Below are 19934 nucleotides of genomic sequence, written 5' to 3'. Positions count from 1 at the left end.
ACTGATGACTTAGCGAAGCCACCACGATTGTCCCAGGACCTAATTATTATACGGAAAATCCCAGGCTATCTCCGCTAACGTGAAACCTGGGGATAGCCGAAGCATGCAGTGTGTATTAGTGTATTCTCGGCGCCTTGGCGTTTTTGCCAACGGAGATGAAACCACGGGGGGGTAGAGGTATGCAGCTTCGCTATAAAAGTCCCATCTCTTTGAAGCATGAAGCGTTCTAGCGCGAAGCGGTGGAAAACAAGTGTCCCTTGTTTTTGTAGCACGCGTCACCAAGCGTTCCAACGCGAGGCGTAAACGAGTGTCGCGGTGTTTTTCTAGTTCGCGTTACGTTCTAGCGCGAGTATAAACGAGTGTCCCGGTGTTTTAGTACCGTGACATCATGAGACTACGATTACGACGACTGCATGAGACGCCTACAGCCCGAGCCCCTAAGAGGGTTCGCCCCTAACAACGGCGAAAACCACTTCATCTTGATGCAGAGGTGACAAAACCAGTTGTTTGTCACTGACGCTTGCTTAAAAAGAGCAAATGCAGCGTTGAGAATGAAAATTATGAGAAATCAGCCTTCAGACTCTTTTCAGCAACACTTTTGACGCCTTTTTTTTTTTTCTTTAAGCGGAGTTCTGAGATTTACGCAGGAAATTCTACATAGTTGTGAAATTACACTATCCCCCTAACATTTTTTTTTTTCTTTCGATTACTTCCCGGGGTACCATCAGTAGAAAACGACACAAGAGCGTATCGTGTCACTAAAAATAGTCTTCGCGCCATCAGCAACGTTGTGCTGGCTTGTAAAGACGCTTGCACCGTTCTAAACACCCAGAAACAACATTTATATCGGTGTAAAAACAAATAAAAATGGATGTACTTGTCGCCGCCTACAAGCAATGAACACGTTTCTTGCGCGGCTAATGCAAGACGTCGGCTTGTGACCCACAGGCACACCCGTTCGCCCGAATAGCAATATCTAGCTTTGTTTGCTTATACAGAGACGCTCGATAAGTAGGGGCGGGCAGCGTAGGAGCAAGATGGGCCTTCATTGTTTCGTGGAAGCACTATTGTTGGCACAAGGAACGTTTCGAAATAGGTGTCACAAAACGGAAGTGATGATGTTTTTTGTTCTGCTCGATCAACGTGTATTTCTAGCTAGGTGCGGAACCTTCGGCAAACAGACGCACACCACGGCGGCTGTTTGCTTTCGAGTAATAGATAAAACTTGTACGCGCTACAGCTGTACACCAGAACTCGTGCTTCGATAGGGGGAAATGTCCGAGAAAAGACTCCAAGATGGCCTCGACAACGTACTTTCGATGGGGGCAAGACGACCTTAATTCCACCTTACTGGGCGATATTCGTTTCACTCGGGTTAGCGTATTCATCCCGGCTCGAAAGTATCAGGAATATGTCTCTCCAATCGAACTCGTATAACGATAGCCCTGAGCAGAGAGCAATGAAAGCATCAGGTTGCCATGTGAGGCAATACTCAGGCGCTTTGTGCCATAAGAGCAAATACGAAAGGTGGCTCTTTCTGCCACAGTTTCGAATTAGTCCGATAGGAGCCAAGATCGCTAAACATGCGCTGTACCACAGAACGCGCACCCGTACCATTGGGGAACGATTGGTGTTCGTAGGTTAGAGAGTGCTTCCGTATGTGTGTCTACACCGTGAAGGAGACGCGTTGGAGTAACGCCTAATTAGCACTCCTCGAAGTAATGCTAAAGTGACTTTAAATTAGGGCTTCCCGAACTACCACTCGTGCAATGCTTCTCTTAACTACTGCTTCACAGCCCTGCGTTGTAATAAGCCGTGGCGCTATGTTCGTGAAATTATTGCTAACTGTGGTAGCGCCCACACAACGCGCATTTAAAGACACGAGGTAAACTACAGTAACAGCTAAGGCTGACAGCGTGTTCGCGTTGTGAACCTGCCTTCGACGATCTCGAGCGAACATACAACTACCTTCATTTCTTGCACTCTCTATCTTGGGTTTTATTACCAGAGACAAGTAACTTGGTCGGTTGAAGACTTACCCCAAGCGGATACTACGTCGTGGATGTGCTGACCGACAAAGACGGTTCGGTGTGAGCAATCCGCCGAACAACTGCGACGCACTTCCCCGCAAGGCGCTGTCCACCGGCTTCACTCCACCAGATTCAAACGGCGCACGGTAAATCCAATAGGCCCGCTAGGAGTCGATGCACGAATAACCGTTTTCCTTTTTGGCACAACAAATAACACCGTTTTCGAGCCCGTCGTTCTTCTCAGAGGTCTGTCACCGCGCTGATGTCGAAGCGACGGAGATGATCGGTTCGAGTAAGTCAACCGGCGATTCCCAGAGGTGCGTGCACTGCACACAGTTGAAAGCAATGACCGGTGAGAGAGATGATGACGGGCTGTCGGCGGACAGCTACACCAATAACAACGAAGTCGAAGCCCTCGGTTCACGCACGCACGAACACACGCAGAACGTGCGTGCAAGCTGCACGCGACACGGGCGCACGGCGGAACTGAGCAAACCAAATCGGCGTTGTCCCCGCGGATGGCACGTTGCCGATGACGGGCGAGGGGGATCGGGAGGGAGCGAGAGGGCGCCGATGCGGGGGAAGGGGATCGGCGGTAGCGGGGAGGGGGAAGGTGGCGCAGGAGGCGAGGTGAAAAGTCAACACCGGAGACACAAACGAAAGTGACTGTTGTGACGCGGCCACCTAGCCAGCCTCCCCCGTTAGTAATCGTCAGCAGTGAAGAGGCACTGTCTGCGACCATGGACAGGAGAGGCGTTGGTCTGAAAGAGAGAGGGGGAGGTTCGATGGAGAGCGTCGACGGCTGATCCTCAGCGCTACAGGTTCTCGCAGGGACACTTGGACGCCAACTGCTCGAGAGGAAGCAGATAACGGAGTACGCAGAGAAGAAAGAGAGAGGAAGCAGTTACAGGAGACCAACAAGAATAGGCGGGCGAACGAAGAAGATCTCGTGCGATGTTTAAACGCGCAGACAATGCAGAACTCAATGTTAGTTATTATGCAACTGTTACGCGCGTAAAGTACAGCTACGCTGGACGTAACAATTCCCTGGGCAATGACAGTACAAGGAGTTTGTGCAAGACTTAAACTGCGCGGGTAAGTAATGGCACATCTCCGGGAATTCTTCGGACAAAACGTGCATTTCCTCGAAATTTGTGGTGGGGACGCGGTTTTCAACCACAACATATTTTATCCCGTAGCACGCTTTTAGCTGGATGATGGCTGTGCAGGAGAGTGGCAGAACAGCGGAAATAATTCCCGCGCTTATTTTATCCCGCATTTTTTTAGCGAATTTCGCTACTGAAAGCTTTTATTGACAGTCCTTTAGAGAAGTTATGTAGCATTGCTATCTTTTGTTGAAGTTGGAATCCTCCGTTCACTCTAAGCCTGAAAAGGTGTCTTTCTCTCGCCCAAGACAGCGATAACACCAGCTTTCATAGCACTTTGAACGGGACACGGCTCAGCTGTAGGCGACATGATGATGGCTAATGAGCGATGTCAAAAAAAAAAAGTCTTACGTGCTACATAAATTATGGGTCATTCGTGTTCATCTTGATTGATTGATTGTAGGGTTTAACGCGCCGACGCAACGCAGGCGATGAGGCGCGCCGTAGTGGGGGGCTCCGGATTAATTTTGACCACCTGGGGATCTTTATCGTGCGCCGAAATCTCGTACACACCGGCGTTTTTGCTTTTCGCCTCCATCAGAAAAGCGGCCGCCGCGGTCGGGAATCGAACCCGCGACCTTGTGCTCAGCAGCGCTCGTGTTCATCTTCCTGCTGACTGGCACTATAATAATGCTAGATAAAAGATGCTAACCTTAACCTAAACTGCAGAACAGGCGTCGATGTGGTTAATCGCTTTGTTTCACGTGTATACACGCCGAGAAGAAAGCCGGGAATGGTCTCCGGTGTACAATAGGCTCTAGAATCACAACCTAGATGGGTGAATATTCCAACACTGACCAACGCTGGAAAAGAATCAAGCGGGTCCTCCGCAGCAAAAAAAAGAAAAAGCCAAAAGCGGTCAAGAAGCCAAAATATCAATCCTCTGTCCCAATACAAATTATACCTATTTTGTAGTGAACTTAAAACAAGTAACAGATATAAAGAAAACACATTAAGCCGTGGCGACTCTCCAACCTGTCTCCGGCAGAAGTCGCTATGACTTCACAAAATTTTGTTTTTGTGACTGCATGGTGTCCGCTCACCCACACCCCCACCAAGAAGAATGACTGGGTGAATGCATTGGAGCCTCTAATTCCCTTTGAATGTATCCCTTGAATTCTTACGTGCAGCAAAGACACTCATAGGCCTAACTGTCTTTTAATTAAGTGTTGGCCCATATTACGCCATTCCTGCACAACTTACGTCCCTGTATTGCAAAAGTTTTTAATGTAGCTTGCGTTTTTCTTTTTTTGTTGTTAAAAAAGCATCTTTAGTGGCTGGAATAGATCTGAGTGAGTACAAAAGGGCTATTTCTTGAAAACTGACAAAAAAGTGTATTTTGTCTTCATGCCACTTGTCTACACGCCGGGCTCAGGTATGGCGACATTTCCAGCGCGCAAGTGCCCGTGAACATTCGCCTTCTCGCATTCCTCGAACACTTCTCATACTTTGCGCTGAAGACATCAGCCTTATCGAACCGAATAGCTCGAGTTCATCTTCAGACACGGCAAACGCAGTAGTGAGAAGAAGGCTACTTCGAAGGTGAGCAGCGTTAGAACAGGACACAAGAAATTTCTATCCTTGCTTTTTTTTGCGTATATTTTCCTGCCGCAAATAAACCGCGCTCAGTTGTCCGTCAGCGCTTGTGTAAAGTGTAGTTCCCCTCTTTTGTTCTGTCTTCGCGCTGTTTTTCGTGGAAGTTACATGTACCAACTAGTCCGTCAGCAGACCCTTCTCAGGAGGAGGAGGAGGACATTCCGTCTGCTACGCCTGTCTGACAAAATAACGTCGTGTACGTAATCCATATCTGAGCCAGTGCTGTCGGTCGACCCTTATTACGAAAGATACAATCGCCGTCAAGGTAACCTGTGCGACGGAGAGCGACTATTGCGTTGTTCTCGATCACAACGACGTTGCAATACGCCTGAGACGTCACGACTGGTGCAGAGCTACACGCGGCCCGAGGCCGTGGTCTCAGGTCTTCTGTTAACCAACGTAATACGCATTTAGGATGTCCTCGCTACGTATAAAAAGGGCGGGTCAAATTTCCTAGCGTGCGGATGCCGCTCGCAACGCTATATGAAACTACACAATTCTCAGCATTTTGAGAGGAACTAATCGACTGGGATTCTCAGTTCCTTGCAGTACCTTCACAACTGAACTTTTTTTATGGAGGGGGGTGGGGGGGAGGTGCGGGCAGCAAACTTCGGATGACACTCTAGATACCATCCCGACGACGTATTAAGGGAGGTGACGCAATCCGCCGTCTGCTATTCAGCGCCGCACAAATGGGTGCAGACACGTCATCCTTCACAAAAGCGACAAAAAATGAAAAGGTCGGCGTCGGCTTATCAGCGCATATAAATATAACCCGTTATGCGCTTACCAGAGAGGTCTGAATAGGATCACCTTGCTCGACGAATGGAAGGATAAAGGCGCGTTTCCTTGGGAATCTTTTCACTTACGCGACCACCGAGCTGAGACGCCCGTGCGGGCAAAGAGGTCGATATGGGCTGATTACGAACTCCCGGCACGTCCCCGGGATAGTACGGCTGCCACATGATCGGGCCGCCGCCGCGAGAGGCTTAGCGACGTCCGTCGTGAGCCCGTCCGCAGTTGCAAGCCAAACTTTCCGTTTCGTTATCATGCTTTTGCGCAGCTCTTTCCTTCTTTTCCCTGTGTGCATACCCCACATTTTATGCGCGTCTACACATCTTCTCCGAAGCCAACTATTCTTCAGGAATGATAGCAACTGGACACGAAGATATGCGCTTACTGCACCACGTGTGTGATTCATTCTTTGCCCAATCATCGGGAGCGAATTACGTGTAAACATTTTACGTCCGCTTAAATCATCTCTTTTTCTTTGCGCATAAAGTGAATACTGACAAAACACGCGGGAACCGGTTGCTTTTACGCTGTATCCAGCAACGAATGGCTTCCATGCAACAGACGTGAAGGGGTGTGTTTGGATGTAAGCAGTCTTACCGCGTTTTCACAGGGCCAATCTTTTCCGTCTACTTCTTTCTTTTGCGAAATTCCGTGCATAGAAAGTTTCACTTCCAGGAATGCACAACCGTACACGGACGGGTAAGCTGTCCCAGCATTCCAGCGTGATTCCACTCCTACTGCTCGATAGAATGTACTCGTGATGTCACAAGAGGAAATACCGTCCACATGGGACCAATCCTGGCAACCGTGTCCACAGAGATGCCCACGACCAACGCAGCGTAGACGCAGCAACACGCGCATTTGCTCGCTCTTCTGGAATCGGAAACACGTTGCCAGCACAACGTACACGCTCGGCTTATTAGCGCCGCTGGATCACGTGAGGACTTTCGCACCACGCACGAGAACAGCGGGGGGTCGGCTGTTCCGTGCGCGCGCTTTTGGAGAATAACAAATAGCGTAGATAGCGGCGCGGGAGATGAAGCTGAGAGAACGGTAGTGGCGACACCTATCGGCGTAGTGATTGCATGGTGAAATCGTGCGATATTTATATTTTTCTTGTCGTCTGCGCAGCAATTAGGGGACCAATTAGGCATGCGACAACGTAGAACGTGCCAGGACAACGTCGAGGCGCATTCTTTAAAGTCGCGTTGAAAGCGACAAATACTGATAAGCGCGGCGCGTCACCCGAGGGCACCTGGAAAATTGCCACCCCATGGACAGGTATACAGGTTTCTTGGCAGAAGAAAGAGGAGGAGGGGTAGGGAAGCAAAAAAGTGCGGAAGCCGCAGGGAAAGTCACAGGCACATAATGAGTTCCACGTGCGCCACAACGAACAAATTAAACGCTGCGCGACAAGTTTCACAATCAGGACGCTCGCACAGACAGCGCGTAGCCATACCCTCGGGCGGTTTCTGCCAATCTAACTTCGCGAGTAAATAGAATCGGGGGCGATAAGCATCTGTCACAACATGTGATATATATGTCTAGTTCCGGGAGTAAGTCTGCCCGAGCGTACGCGCAGACGCAACGAAAAAACACCGGTACAACTAAATTTTCTTCGCTGGTTGTCATGGAATACTAGCGCAGACTAGAAAGTACGGAAGAAATTTTTAAGCATTGTAATAGCCCTCTGGGTTCGAACACCTTCGGGAAAGGCTCTATCATTCATGCTGACAGCATTGAATATTCATCCGGTATATGTCATTACCGCATTTAGTTCTGTCTCTATATAATCCATGCGAGTCCTGTACCTGTGTAGTACCAGTAAAGCATTGAAGCACTTTGGTAGTACTTTCGAACAGAATTGATTGATTGATTGATTGATTGATTGATTGATTGATTGATTGATTGATTGATTGATTGATTGATTGATTGATTGATTGATTGATTGATTGATTGATTGATTGATTGATTGATTGATTGATTGATTGATTGATTGCGGGGTTTAATCGAGGCTACGCGTGGATTACGAGGCGCGCTGTAGTGGAGAGATGCGGATTGATTTTCACAAATCTCTACACACGGGCGTTCTCGCTTTTCGCATCCCCCAGAAAAGCAGCCACCGAGACCGGGATCGAACCCACGTCCTTAAAAGGGAAATAATCAAGGAATAGTACAATCGAAGGAAATCGGACGGCACTTGACTTCCCAAAATGCATATGCACAAACAATGAGGTGTATGCATAGAGAAATGTGCACTCTTGTCATGCGCATGCACAAACGCTCACACAACGTTGCACCCAGAGAAACAAGTGACTCCTGTACATTACAGAGCAAGGTAATGCCGTAGTTCAACTTCACCCCAATGCACTTCATTTACGAATTCTCGCAGCCGTCAATGAAGCTTCGGGGAATAACTATTTGTAGCATGCAATTTGACTCGAAAGTTCGGCCTGCGTTCTGGCATGCGTAGGGCCCAATCGCGGATGTCAAATCTATATATGCTCGACATCATCCTTCCCCAAAACTTTATTGATGGTTGCAAGAACTCGTAAATCAAGTGCACTGGGCTGAAACTGAACCGCGTGACTGACTTTGGGTCTACGGCCACTTTTGCATGACAGCAAAAAAAGTTTTCATAGGTGCATTGATAATCCCACCCCGTAGTTTAGTCTTCTACACTCAGCATTTTATTACCCTCTCTTCAATATAATCGCTTCGTCACTCATGTGATCAGCGGCTCGTTCGTTCTACATACACCTTGAGTATATCCTGAGCACGCTTACCTTGCAGACAATTTATTCAGGGCCTTCAAGCGCACCCGTGCTTATAAGTTTCATACATTCAAGTTTTGCCTGTTTTGATTCATCCATTCGCGTTCCCCCCCCCCCCCCCCCCCCCCCGCCCGGAGTCGTAGTAACCGCATACACGCCCTGCAGCTACTCGATCAAAATACCTGACGCACACGCAATCACGTGCCACCTCGACCACTTCCTTATTGATTCCGACCACCCCTCAACATTGCCTTTTATGGTTGTCAAAATACCGGCAAGCTTGTTGCTCACGCACTCAGAGAAAAATGGAAGACGAAAACTACACGAAAAAAAAAATAAGGAAACAGACTAGGGCGTAAGAAAAGACGGCTCCATTAATCGCGGCGTAATCGAGTTTACCTTTCAACAGATCGCCGGTAGCGGATATCGTGGCTGGCGAATAAAGCCGCACGCCGTATTAGGACGCGCTCCAGTAAGCACCCTCCAAGGCCCCCCCTTGCCCACCTTGCTTTTTTTTGGGGGCTTGAAGTGTTCGCAGGCGGTTATACGCAAACGGTGGAACAAACGCGCAGATGCGTGGCGTCATTTTTCTTCCGTGCTCGAAGACAATGCGTTATCGATCTTGCCGGTTTCGTGCGCCTGTAATTCGACGTCGCTCTGGACCCGCTGTCTCAACAATAAAGTGTTTTCTCTCTCTCGCTCTCTCTCTCTGTCTCGCACAAAAATAATATACCAGCAATAAAGAATGGGTCTGACTCCGCGGGCGATCACGTTCGCGGTCACGTTGGCGATTACGTCCGCTGTGGATTCGGTCAACGTTATGTTTATAAAAACAGGGCGGTTGTCGACTCCTCGCGCCTAAAATGTAGACTCCATTATAAAGTGGCCGTAAAGACAAAATACGACTTCGTTCAGTTTTAAAGAACTGGCCTTTGATAACCCAGTCAGCTTCATTCCAGCCACGAAAGACGTTTTTCCCCGAAAAAAAAAACGCACGGGATATTGAAAGACTTTCAAATTTCTGGCCGCTGTGACACGATAGGGGCAGGAATGACGGAATGTGGACATATCCTAAAGACATAGTAATCAATGTGTTAACTGCGCGCGTTACCATTGAAGCGATGCGACTACTCCGATTACCCTTCAAGTTCGAGAGCGTGTATTTGAGCACTGTTACGTTTCTAACACTTTGCTAAGCAAACCCACATCAACGAAAGTACCCAGCTGAATTCAGTATAAATCATACAATTGCTTTTTAAAGTAATGCTTGAGCCTTTTTAGCAAAAAAAAAAAATTAAACGAAGACGTGCTTTTTACCGCAAAGCTGTTTATGGCTAAGGGTGCATGAATTTCTCATGTGCGTGATCAAAAATTCCCGCGTGTATCTGAAGCGCGAGCCGTTCGTCTAGCCAGAGTCCGTCAATGCTTTCGACGGACTCTGGTCTAGGTTTGTCAGTTTGTTTGTTTGTTTGTTTGCTTTTTTGTTTGTGTGTTTACCCAAGTGCTTGCTTGATTTTACTGGAGTCCGCACTTGATTTAACTCCAATTGGCGGAATCTGAGCTAGTTGGATCCTGTTTGATTTAAATACTGGTCAGCCTAAATTTAACTCAGGACACAGATAAAGACAGAGCACAAACACTTAAGTCAGCGTTTGTGCTTCGTCTTTCGTCTTTGTCTGTGTCGTGAGTTATATTTAAGCTGACCAGTATCTAAATTGCTTTAACTCGATACGTTTCCCAAAGAATGGCAGCTGCTGTAGTTTTAAGCGCTTGCATGGATAGTTTTCCTTGCTTCCACTCTCCCGTAGACGCGGGTACTTCTTCTCAGGCGGGCATGCTGAAACGACATGCGTGTCAAGCTTCGTCCCACTCCTCGGGGCGGCGAGTCGTCCTCGCGAATGTATATAAAAATAGAAACACGAGACAATATGTATGTGTGCGTACATTTCGCCATGTTGGTATTCTATGAAGACAATAAATTAATTAGTACATTGGATCAACGTTTTACTCACAGCTTCGTTGATCACCCATCACCACAGAGTGAACAGCTCATGACTTTTTTTTGTTTATCCTCTATGCGTTATGTAAGGCAACTGGTTTCACACTTCGTGCTAGTGTAATGGGTAGTCTTCCATCACTGCAGCGCACTCCTGCTAAATCTCGACACACGGGAAAGAGCAAAGGCACGTGTGTCGAGATTTCGGAGCACGTTAAAGATCCTCAGGAGGTCAAATTATTCGGGAGCCCTCCACTACGGTGTGCCTCTCAGCCGAGGCGTACTTCAGCGCGATAAATTTCACTATTTCAACTGTAGAATACGAAAACAATAGAATGACAAGACAACAACGAAGCGTGATGAAGAATGGCACTGCGTTTGACTTATCACAAATTCAAACAAAACATACCTGCTGCGCAAGAATGGAAGAGGAGATAAACATAATGCCATTGCCTGTGTTCGAATAAAGCATACTGGATACCATTGGCCCTGAAGAAGAAAGTGTATGACAGCTGCATCTTACCGGTACTCACCTACGGGGCAGAAACTTGGAGGCTCACTCAGAGGGTTCAACTTAAACTGAGGACGACTCAATTGAAGCGAATTGGCAACTGTGGCAGGCGGCGGCAGCAAGTTAGATAGGCAGATGAGATAAAGAAGTTTGCGGGGATTAATTGGTCGTAGTTAGCACAGGGCCGGGATATGACGATGTATGGGAGAGGCCTTTGCCCTGCAGTGGGCGTAGATAGGCTGGTGATGGTGGTGGTGGTGGTGGTGATGATGATAATGGGGATGATGAAAAAAAGACATACGTTTATACGTACAAACACACAAATTACGTAGATTTTATATACCCACTACAAGAAACGGTAATCTAAAATATAAAAACAAACAAAGAAGAAATGGATATTGATTCAAAATATATCACGGTAATCGCATTATCAAACATAAAAAGTGTCGATTTTTCCTTAGCACACAAAATCTATTTGATTCATAAAATAATCTGAAATATCCGCGCATTGCTACAATTAAGTGCTAACACTCCGCCTACATGTTAGTTTAAGCACGCCCCATTGAATCGAATTTCAATATTCTCCGCAAACTTTATCTTTTTTTTTCTAAATCCAAAGTGCTTTCAGAACACACTCCATAAATACACTGAGTACCAAGAATAGCAAGTCACAAAGTACCTAAGACAAAAACTACTATCCTATGTCACCAGATAACTTAAAAACTTGCTCAAGTAAATGTTCTCTCTTTCCCGGTCATGGCGCTCTTCGAGCGCTGGAATTACGTCAATACAGCGGTGTATCGGCTATTGGCCGGCTTTCTGTCAGCTGCCGGAATGAACGGATTCCTTGACCACTTCAAAAATAAAGCCACAAAAGCAGAGCAGAAACGGAAGCAGGCGTATCTGCTGCGAGGAGCAAATCATGCAGTGCCGCTCCGTGCTTACGATAAACATAGCTTTCGCAGGACTTGCAGACGCGAACGGGAGCCTGAAAGTGTTCATCGGAAGCGTTGCAGGGTCCCTTTAAGTCTGAGTACGTACTTTCAAGGCGAAAGCATAGCGATTGAGTCACAAACAGCGCAGGAACACAACGATGGGACGATCACACTAACACGGCGGTGCAACGCTGTGTTTTCGTGGTCTTCCTATCGGCCTGTTCCTGCTGTGTTATGTACCAACTAGCCCTACTACAATCCGTGTTGCATAGCGATTAGCAGACTTATTTACTGGTACATCACGTTTGCGTCTATTTCTTCGCTTTCGATTCATCGTCTTTTGAAGCGAATTACTCAGACAGGACGACTGCCGCACTTCATGCTGCAGCTTCCTCACAGAAAAGAGCTCTCCGCTGGCTACACCTGTCCCTTCCACTTGCCACAAAGCACGCATCAGGCTAATCGTTGTTCCATTCTGGCACTGTGCCTTGTTAGCTCAGTGGTTGGCGCACTTGTCTTTCTCTCTCTCTCTCTACTTTATCCTATCACTCCCCCTCTACTTGCCTTCCCCTCCACTGACTTGTAGGCATGTGAGATCCCTGCAGGCCGAGCTCAAAATATCCCCAGTGCATTTCCTTTCCTTTTCCTCTTTCGCAAACCACCCCCACCCCCTTTCCTGGCCTACGACCCGATTCAAACCTCCAAATGCCACGAACGTGTTTTAACAGCAGAGCGGTTTAAGCTTGAGCTTGGTCCGTTGGCGTTCGCAAAAAAAAAAAAACCAACAAAAAGAACTCCTCCAGCACAACGCGCCCGAAACGTTTTTCGCGCAGCTGCACAGACCACAGCCACGCGTAGCCTAACTACGACGTTATCTCGTGCGCCGCCACCGCTCGACCTTGGAGAACACTCGGTCCAGCGTATCTCTTGCGTGCTCTTCTCCTCGCCAGTTCACGTGTGTCTGCGCTTCAAGTGGGGAGCACAGAGGCCCTACAGACGCCGAGCTCGCGAAGCCGGTTGGCGCGGGTTGTAGCGCGTGCTGACGTGGTCCACTCTGGCTGAGATGCGAAAGGCTGCGGACAAAACGATCCGCGACTGCCAGTCATGGAGAACTTTCAGCGGCAAGTTCGGAAATCCATTTGAGGTGCGACAGACTGGTCTCCGAAGAAGAGAGAGCAGAGCGCCCGCCAGCTCAGCTGTTTCTCCAGCCTTGCACCCCTAGTGCAGTCTGCGCCATTTTATTTATTTATTTATTTATTTATTTATTTATTTATTTTGTAAGTTAGTCACTTAGTTAGTTAGTTAGTTAGTTAGTTATTCTTTGCAGCGGCGGCCATTTCCGTACAATTCGTGGTCTTCGAGGTAACGTTCTTGAAATATCGCGTAATGGTGCGTCTTCATCTCCATTCCGGAAGGCCGAAACTTTGATCGCAGACCGCAATTTACCGAATTTTCATTTCAACAAAATTGCTATACTGTATTTAAGGAGCTTCCCTCACAAAGGTGGCGTCACCGGTGCATTTTTCACCCCTTCTTATCTTTTGAACCGTCGGCCACTATAGTGCGGCGTCTCCTGCGCGCAAGACACCGTATTTTAAATCGAAAACGTTAATTAACTCGGAACGTCGACATTTCTGCGAAAACCTGGCGGATAAACGGACGTTAAATGCCCGCTGTGTATCTCAGCTAATTAAGATGGACAACCACGGCAAATTAAAAACATGCGCGCATACACTTCGTACAGATGAATAACCAGCAAAGCTGTAATACGCGCCCGGTGTTTAGACGTGTGTTTCTTCTTAAATTATTCACTAAAATCTTTTTCATTATAAGCTACGTGGTTCTTGGTGTTTTCTTTCCTTACCGTTCCTCCTGGCGGCGTTGCCGATCCTAAGCTGACTGCTACGCGGAAGTATGCGCGACGCGTGGCCTTAATTCCCATTTTGAAGTAACCTGCGGGAGCTGTTTTGCCATTGTCACCTGAACGCTGCTTACTTTATCTGTGCTTCACGCACAGATAACGCGATCAGGCGGGCAGCTGCCCGCGCGATCAGCTGCGCGACAGATAAACCCAGTTGACCTCTTTTTCCTTGCTTTTGACTCCTCTTCAACCTCGTTATTTCTTTCACGCAAATACGCATGGGGTTGCTATGGAGGAAGTTCCTGCGTACACAAGAGCGCTGAACTTTCCTTGCGCCTAGTCCTGTTAAAGCGACACTTGCGACTAGCCCAGTTAAAGCGAAACTATGAAGTTTCGCTTTCGAAAATATAAAGTTTCTCTTTAACAGGGCGTTAAAGCGAAACTTAAGCGAAACTTGAGCGAAACCATGAAGTTTCTGTCGTTAAGGCGCCAACCGCCCTGGTTTCCCGACGTGGGTAATGGAATGAATCTATACTGATGGTTATACAGAATTGCTTAATGCGCACTGAAGACAAACGAAGATTTGTAGATTTCACTTTAAGAAAACAAAAACAAACAAAAAAAAAACAACGCGAATCAGACTAGCGTAGTAATCGCCTCTATTCCACCCTCTAATGGCTCCCCTACGCTCAACCGCCTGTTTTTTACAGCGAAGCTGTTAGAAAATCGTTATTTTTTCGTGTCCGCAATTAAAAATAGCAATGAAATGCCGAGCGCCCGTGAGCGCGCGGCTCGTGGCGACCACCCCGGAGTTAAAACAACAAAGAAAATCCCGAGCGCGCGTGTGTGCATGTTTCGCGGCGGCCGTCGAGCGTCCCCGGCGCACGTTTCTCAAGCCAAGCCCACCCACTTAGGGAGATTGGCCAAGATTGCGAAAAAATAATAGATCTCCAGAGTTCGCCGTAATCGCGGCAATACTTGCTCAGAACGAGAAAGACACGTTATAGCGTACGCCCCTCCGAGGTGATGTCCAATGATTACCACTTCAAAAAAAAAATGAACGAATGGAGTAAAGGTCGTTGCGGCAGCGAAGAAGAAGCAAATCGGCTGCAATCGTGGGCTTAAAACGTCCTGATGGTCATGAAGGTTGCGTGCAGCTACGCTACCTTTAAGTGTTATGCGTTAGAGTGAGCTTCCTTCATATTTTTTATTAAAAATTGCTCACATAATGCTGTTCCTTGCTCTGACGTAATGGCAGCTTACGTGAAGCTCCCTACTAACCAACCACACGACACCAAAAGCACTTCATTCCTAGGCCCCCTCTTTGGCTCAAGACAAAGACTCGCTCTCCGGTCTATTTTCCTTTTTACCGCTTAGCCGCTCCTCCTTTTACCGGCTAGTCTCCCCCCCCCCCCCCTCCCTTTTTTTTTTCTTTCTTTCGCTTGCCCGATTGATGGGTAGTCAAGTGATAGCTGCGGGGCCGCAATCTCTTTCCCATAAACACCCCTCATCAGCATCATCATCACCGGCCACTGGTACGGTTATTACCGAAACAAGCGTAAGCACGCATCGCGAGAAAAAGATAACGAAATCAAAACCATCGCTTTGTTTTATCTCTTCCGCGCAAAGCTGTGATTGTGTGCAGTTTGTATTCACATTGTTTTGGCATTCGTGCATCGGCAATGAAGTGTCTTAGTATCTTGATTTTAGTCGTACCGGGCTGTAAAAGCCGCACACGAACTTCCCTGAAAAGCAAACGAGCGCTGCTCAAATGGAATTGCCGCGCGCTAACAGCCCTCTCGCGCAAGTGCTGCTTTTTTCCACAACTTTGGGCTTATTGGAGAAGACTTTCGTTTTGCTCAAAATACGATATGATACCTCAGACGCCCCGATGTCGTCTGTTCCTACCAAATAGCGAATTGGGCGCAGTCACAGTTGAGCTAGTTCCTACCAAATAGCGAATTGGGCGCAGCCACAGTTGAGTTAGTTCCTTGAATGAATGAATAAAATCTTTATTGCAGAACAGGTGCTGCTGTTAGGGCACGCGCCCGGTGGAGGGGATCATCACCCTGGTATCCCCTGGCCGTGGCTGGCTGCGCTGGCCTATCACCAGGTCAAGCTTGACCGCAGAGACCTGGCTGGCCAACCGCGCCGTCCACTGTTGGACGTCGTATTGGATTGGAGATGCGCGAGTTGTAGACATCGCGTTTGCTGGCATTCCCATAGCTGATAGTATAGGGTACCGACTGCTGGGCAGTAAGTGCAGGTGGCTTGATACTCGGTTGGATGGCGATCTTTGCACTAGCTGGCCTCGCGCCAATAAGCAGCCAGTTATCATTATCATCGATGCTTCGTTGGATGTGTATCATGGAGCAGGGTACGGTGCGAATAGGCGTTGTTTTGGAGTCGTATCTTGTGATTTGTGACTGTGGATGGGTGATAATTCCTTGTTGAGGTCGACAGTGGGCCAAAATTTCTGGGTAGAGAAATAAAGGTTGTCGGTTAGGCATGCGCGGTGGCGATCCTCCAGCGATTGAAACGGCCGGGTGTATACAAGCGCTTGTAGCCCAAGGGATACGTGGCCGGTAACCGAGAATATGTATACTCCTGGAGTGTTCAGGCTTGTTTGGGGAACATCAAGCGCCGCTGTGGAAGATCGTCGCCATTGACTCGTTCATAATTCCTGCAAGCTGTCTGAGAGTCTGTGATTGTGGTGCTTGAGTCTAGGGTGAGCTTCTGTTTCTTCTTAGGCACTTCGATATCTGGTATCTTGACTGGGCTGGACGTTATTTGAAGTGGCTCGAAATCGTTCTATGTTTCCTCGAAGCGAAGTACAAGTATCTGTCAAACCAAACGTGATTATGAAATTTTAACACTTTCTTGCAATCGCTATGTTTATGCTGTGGTGTATCGGCCTCCAAGGGGGAATGTATCTGTATTTCTAGCCTTTCTAGATAAGTTTTTGGGCTGGGTTAACGATAACGGTTTGAACGTGGTCTTGGGCGGTGATATAAATATAAACATGTTACTTCCGTCATCAGAAAACTGTAGTCTTATGACGCTTCTGGATTCAAATGCCTGCACCAACGCCATTAATACGCCCACTCGCGTTCAGAAAGAGTCCTCAACGCTAATTGATGTCTTCATCACAAATATTAACCCTGAAAAAACAGTGTCGGGCGTTATTGGCGTCAACATCAGCGATCACCTTCCAATATTCCTAATAGAAGAAAGCAATGTATCGACCAAGCCTTTAAAGTGCACCCCCCAAAGGACTTTTAAAAGCGTAAACCCACTCCTGCTGGAGCAATTTCGACAGGACCTATCGGAAGTAAACTGGGATGATGTGCATCAGCAAACAAACCCTGACACTGCGTACGATACTTTTCTGTCCCTATTCACAGCTAGTTACAAAAAGTTTTTCGTTCAAACGCCCTTAACAAATAAAAAAAGCGCGGAAACCATGGATTTCAAAACATTCACTTGAATTAATTAAACAAAAGGATGCCCTTTATCGGCACTTTTTACGGACAAGAGACCCTACCGACCTGCGCACGTTTAAAACGTTTCGTAATAAAGTTACAAGTTACTTGAGGCAAGCCAAACAAAATTACCTACACAATCTATTTAGCCCTGAAATATTAAGACGTAGCGATTTACTGTGGAAGAATCTAAACACTTTACTTGGTCGTGAGAAAGATAACACAGTGGGTACCGAAGTAATGCAAAATGGGATACGCATGTCCGGTCAGCAGCTGGCCAACGCTTTTAATAACTTTTTTGTATCTGTTGGTGAGAGTAATTACGACCCACGTTGTTTAGAGTATATGGCACCCAGGAACTGCAAAAGTGCGTTTTTAGCACCTACAATTGAGCACGAAATCATTTCCACGTTTAGTTCATTCCGAAATAGCAAAGCACTTGATGTAGATGACCTACAGATTGGGCCTGTCAAATACGCAATCGATATAATCTGCCCTGCCCTTGCACACATTTACAACCTTGTCTTTCAGCATGGAACCTTTCCAGCCCGCATGCAGCATGCAAAAGTCTGTCTTGTATTTAAAGCGGGTGACAAGAATGACTTCTCGAATTACCGCCCTATATCTGTGCTGCCGGTTTTTTCCAAAGGATTAGAAAAACTAATAATTGAGCGTATGACTTCTTTTTCTGACAAACATTCTATAATAACAATCTCCCAATTCGGTTTCCGCAAAAACATATCGACCGAGTATGCTCTTCTAACGCAAAAAGAATTTATTTTAAACGCCTTCGAAGCTAAATTATTAACACTGGGTGTATTTGTTGACTTTTCAAAGGCATTCGATAGGATAAATCACGCGACGCTGCTAAGAAAACTTGACCATTATGGCTTCAGGGGAGTTTTCTATAATTTGATTCAATCGTATCTTCAGTTCCGCTGCCAAACCGTTGCAATAAACACTCATTTGTCCGAAATTAAACCTATAACAGCCGGAGTTCCTCAAGGTAGCATCCTTGGGCCATTACTTTTCATTCTATACGTAAACGATTTAGTGAGCATTGCCCCATCAATCAAATTCGTCATCTATGCTGATGACACTACACTACTTATAACCTGTAAGGATGGTACAAGGCTATTGGTTGAAGCAAATCGTGCATTAAGTACACTGCATAGTTGGAGCGTATGCAACTCGTTAAACATAAATACCACTAAAACGGAGGCTGTCCTTTTCAGAGCAAAAAACCGAAAAGGAAATGTTGATGGGGATCTTATGCTTGGTACGTCTAAAATAGAAATAGTAGATCACGCGAAAAGCCTGGGAGTGATATTCGAAGAACACATGGTGTGGAATAGGCATATCGCAGCGATTTCAACAAACTTGGCGCGTATTACAGGTGTTCTTGCAAGGCTGCGTTTCTATCTCCCAACAAGTGTTAAACTAATAATTTATAATTCCCTTTTTGTATCCAAACTAAATTACTGCCAGTTGGTCTGGGGAAACACAACAATGTCAAACATAACAAAACTTCATATCTTACAAAAGAAAGCTGTGAGAGCTATTTCAAATTTGCCGCATGATGCTCACACTGCACCCATTTTTAAAGAACTTTGTATCCGCGCTGTTCCACGATTTTATAATGACACGCTCCTCAAGCGTTACTACGCAGGAATGAAGCGAAACAACATTATCATCGATGAATTATCAACTATGAAACGAAACTGTCCTGTTCGTCATATTCGCCATGCTGACACATGGGTGGTTCCCCTTACACGCACAAATTATGGTCGCCAGTTGCTCTCCTTTACATTGCCGTCATTACTTAACTCGCTGGGTACATAGATATTCCTTTGTGTGAATCTGTTATTTATAGAGTATTTCTCATTTTTGTGTCTGAAATGTGTCTTCGCGCATGTGCTGATCAAGAATGTTTGCTGTATAAAATTTCAACTGTGTGTATTAGCTTGTTACCGTTTTCACACGCACGATTAGTTTTTTTTGTACATTACTACGAAAGGGGCACAGACCCCGTCAAGCCTTCTTTCTCTGGCTTTTTGTCTGTGCCCCTGGTATCTGTGTTGTTGTTGTTGTTGATACCAAATAAAGGTGACTTGACTTGATTATCCCTAGCGGCGATGCACTCCGATTCGATGGAACACCGCGAGCAGACGCTGCAACGAAAGCATCTCAGACTAGGAGCAAGGGAAAGTTGCTCCGCAAACTTGCATGCGCCTGCCATGTTGGTTGTGTCGCACAACGTTGCCAGACTGTGCCGTGAACTTTTAGTTGCGAACAGGCGCAACCTTCAGAGCGAGCGGTCCGAACAATATTAACGAAAAGGCGAAGAAGAAAAACAAATAGTTGGCCGAGCACGCGGGTTATCGATCAGGATTTTCTGCCCGCCCGAGTCGAATGGCTTTTAACCCTTATCCGTTCCCGTGTTTTGTTCTTCGTGCTTTCTTCACAAACTCCTCTCCGCATCGCGAGCGCATAGTGCCTGCATTCTCTCTCCGGTTTCTCCACAATTCGTTTTTTGCCCATAGGGAGATCACGCGACTGTACGCCTCCTCTTACGCAGCACCGCTGAGAATAACTACTCTTTTTTTATTTTTGAAGCCGTCAATACTTTCATACAGGAAGTTGGCGTCGCCGGCAATCCGGGACCGAGCGCAACCCATACCTAGGCGTGCGCGATTTCGCCAATTCTATCACAGAGCGCATAGGAGCACATACACCAGCCTGGCGCCAGCGTCCCCTGAAAAGTTTGTTTTTCAGCGCAGCTCCGTGG

At 47.0% G+C, this 19934-nt stretch overlaps 1 protein-coding gene across 3 annotated transcripts in view; it reads right to left on the bottom strand.

Annotated features, from left to right (window-relative positions):
• LOC144149862 (sperm-specific sodium:proton exchanger-like) overlaps positions 1 to 19934 on the bottom strand; it is a 348027-nt gene that overhangs the window by 146386 nt on the left and 181707 nt on the right. The window contains exon 1 of one of the 3 annotated variants that reach the window (XM_077681575.1): positions 8761 to 8782. The exons of 1 other annotated variant lie outside the window; for it this stretch is intronic. The gene's annotated coding sequence lies outside the window, so the exon portion shown is untranslated. Of the gene's footprint in view, positions 1 to 2039; positions 2797 to 8760; positions 8783 to 19934 lie in introns of those variants that run through there. One more of the 3 variants, XM_077681574.1, reaches the window with a different exon arrangement.

This window comes from Haemaphysalis longicornis, unplaced genomic scaffold (genome assembly GCF_048455015.1).
Source record: "Haemaphysalis longicornis isolate Haplotype H1 unplaced genomic scaffold, Haemaphysalis longicornis Haplotype H1 scaffold_8, whole genome shotgun sequence".
In the NCBI taxonomy this organism is placed as follows: Eukaryota; Metazoa; Arthropoda; class Arachnida; order Ixodida; family Ixodidae; genus Haemaphysalis; species Haemaphysalis longicornis.
This window is presented reverse-complemented; position numbering and strand designations above follow the sequence as displayed.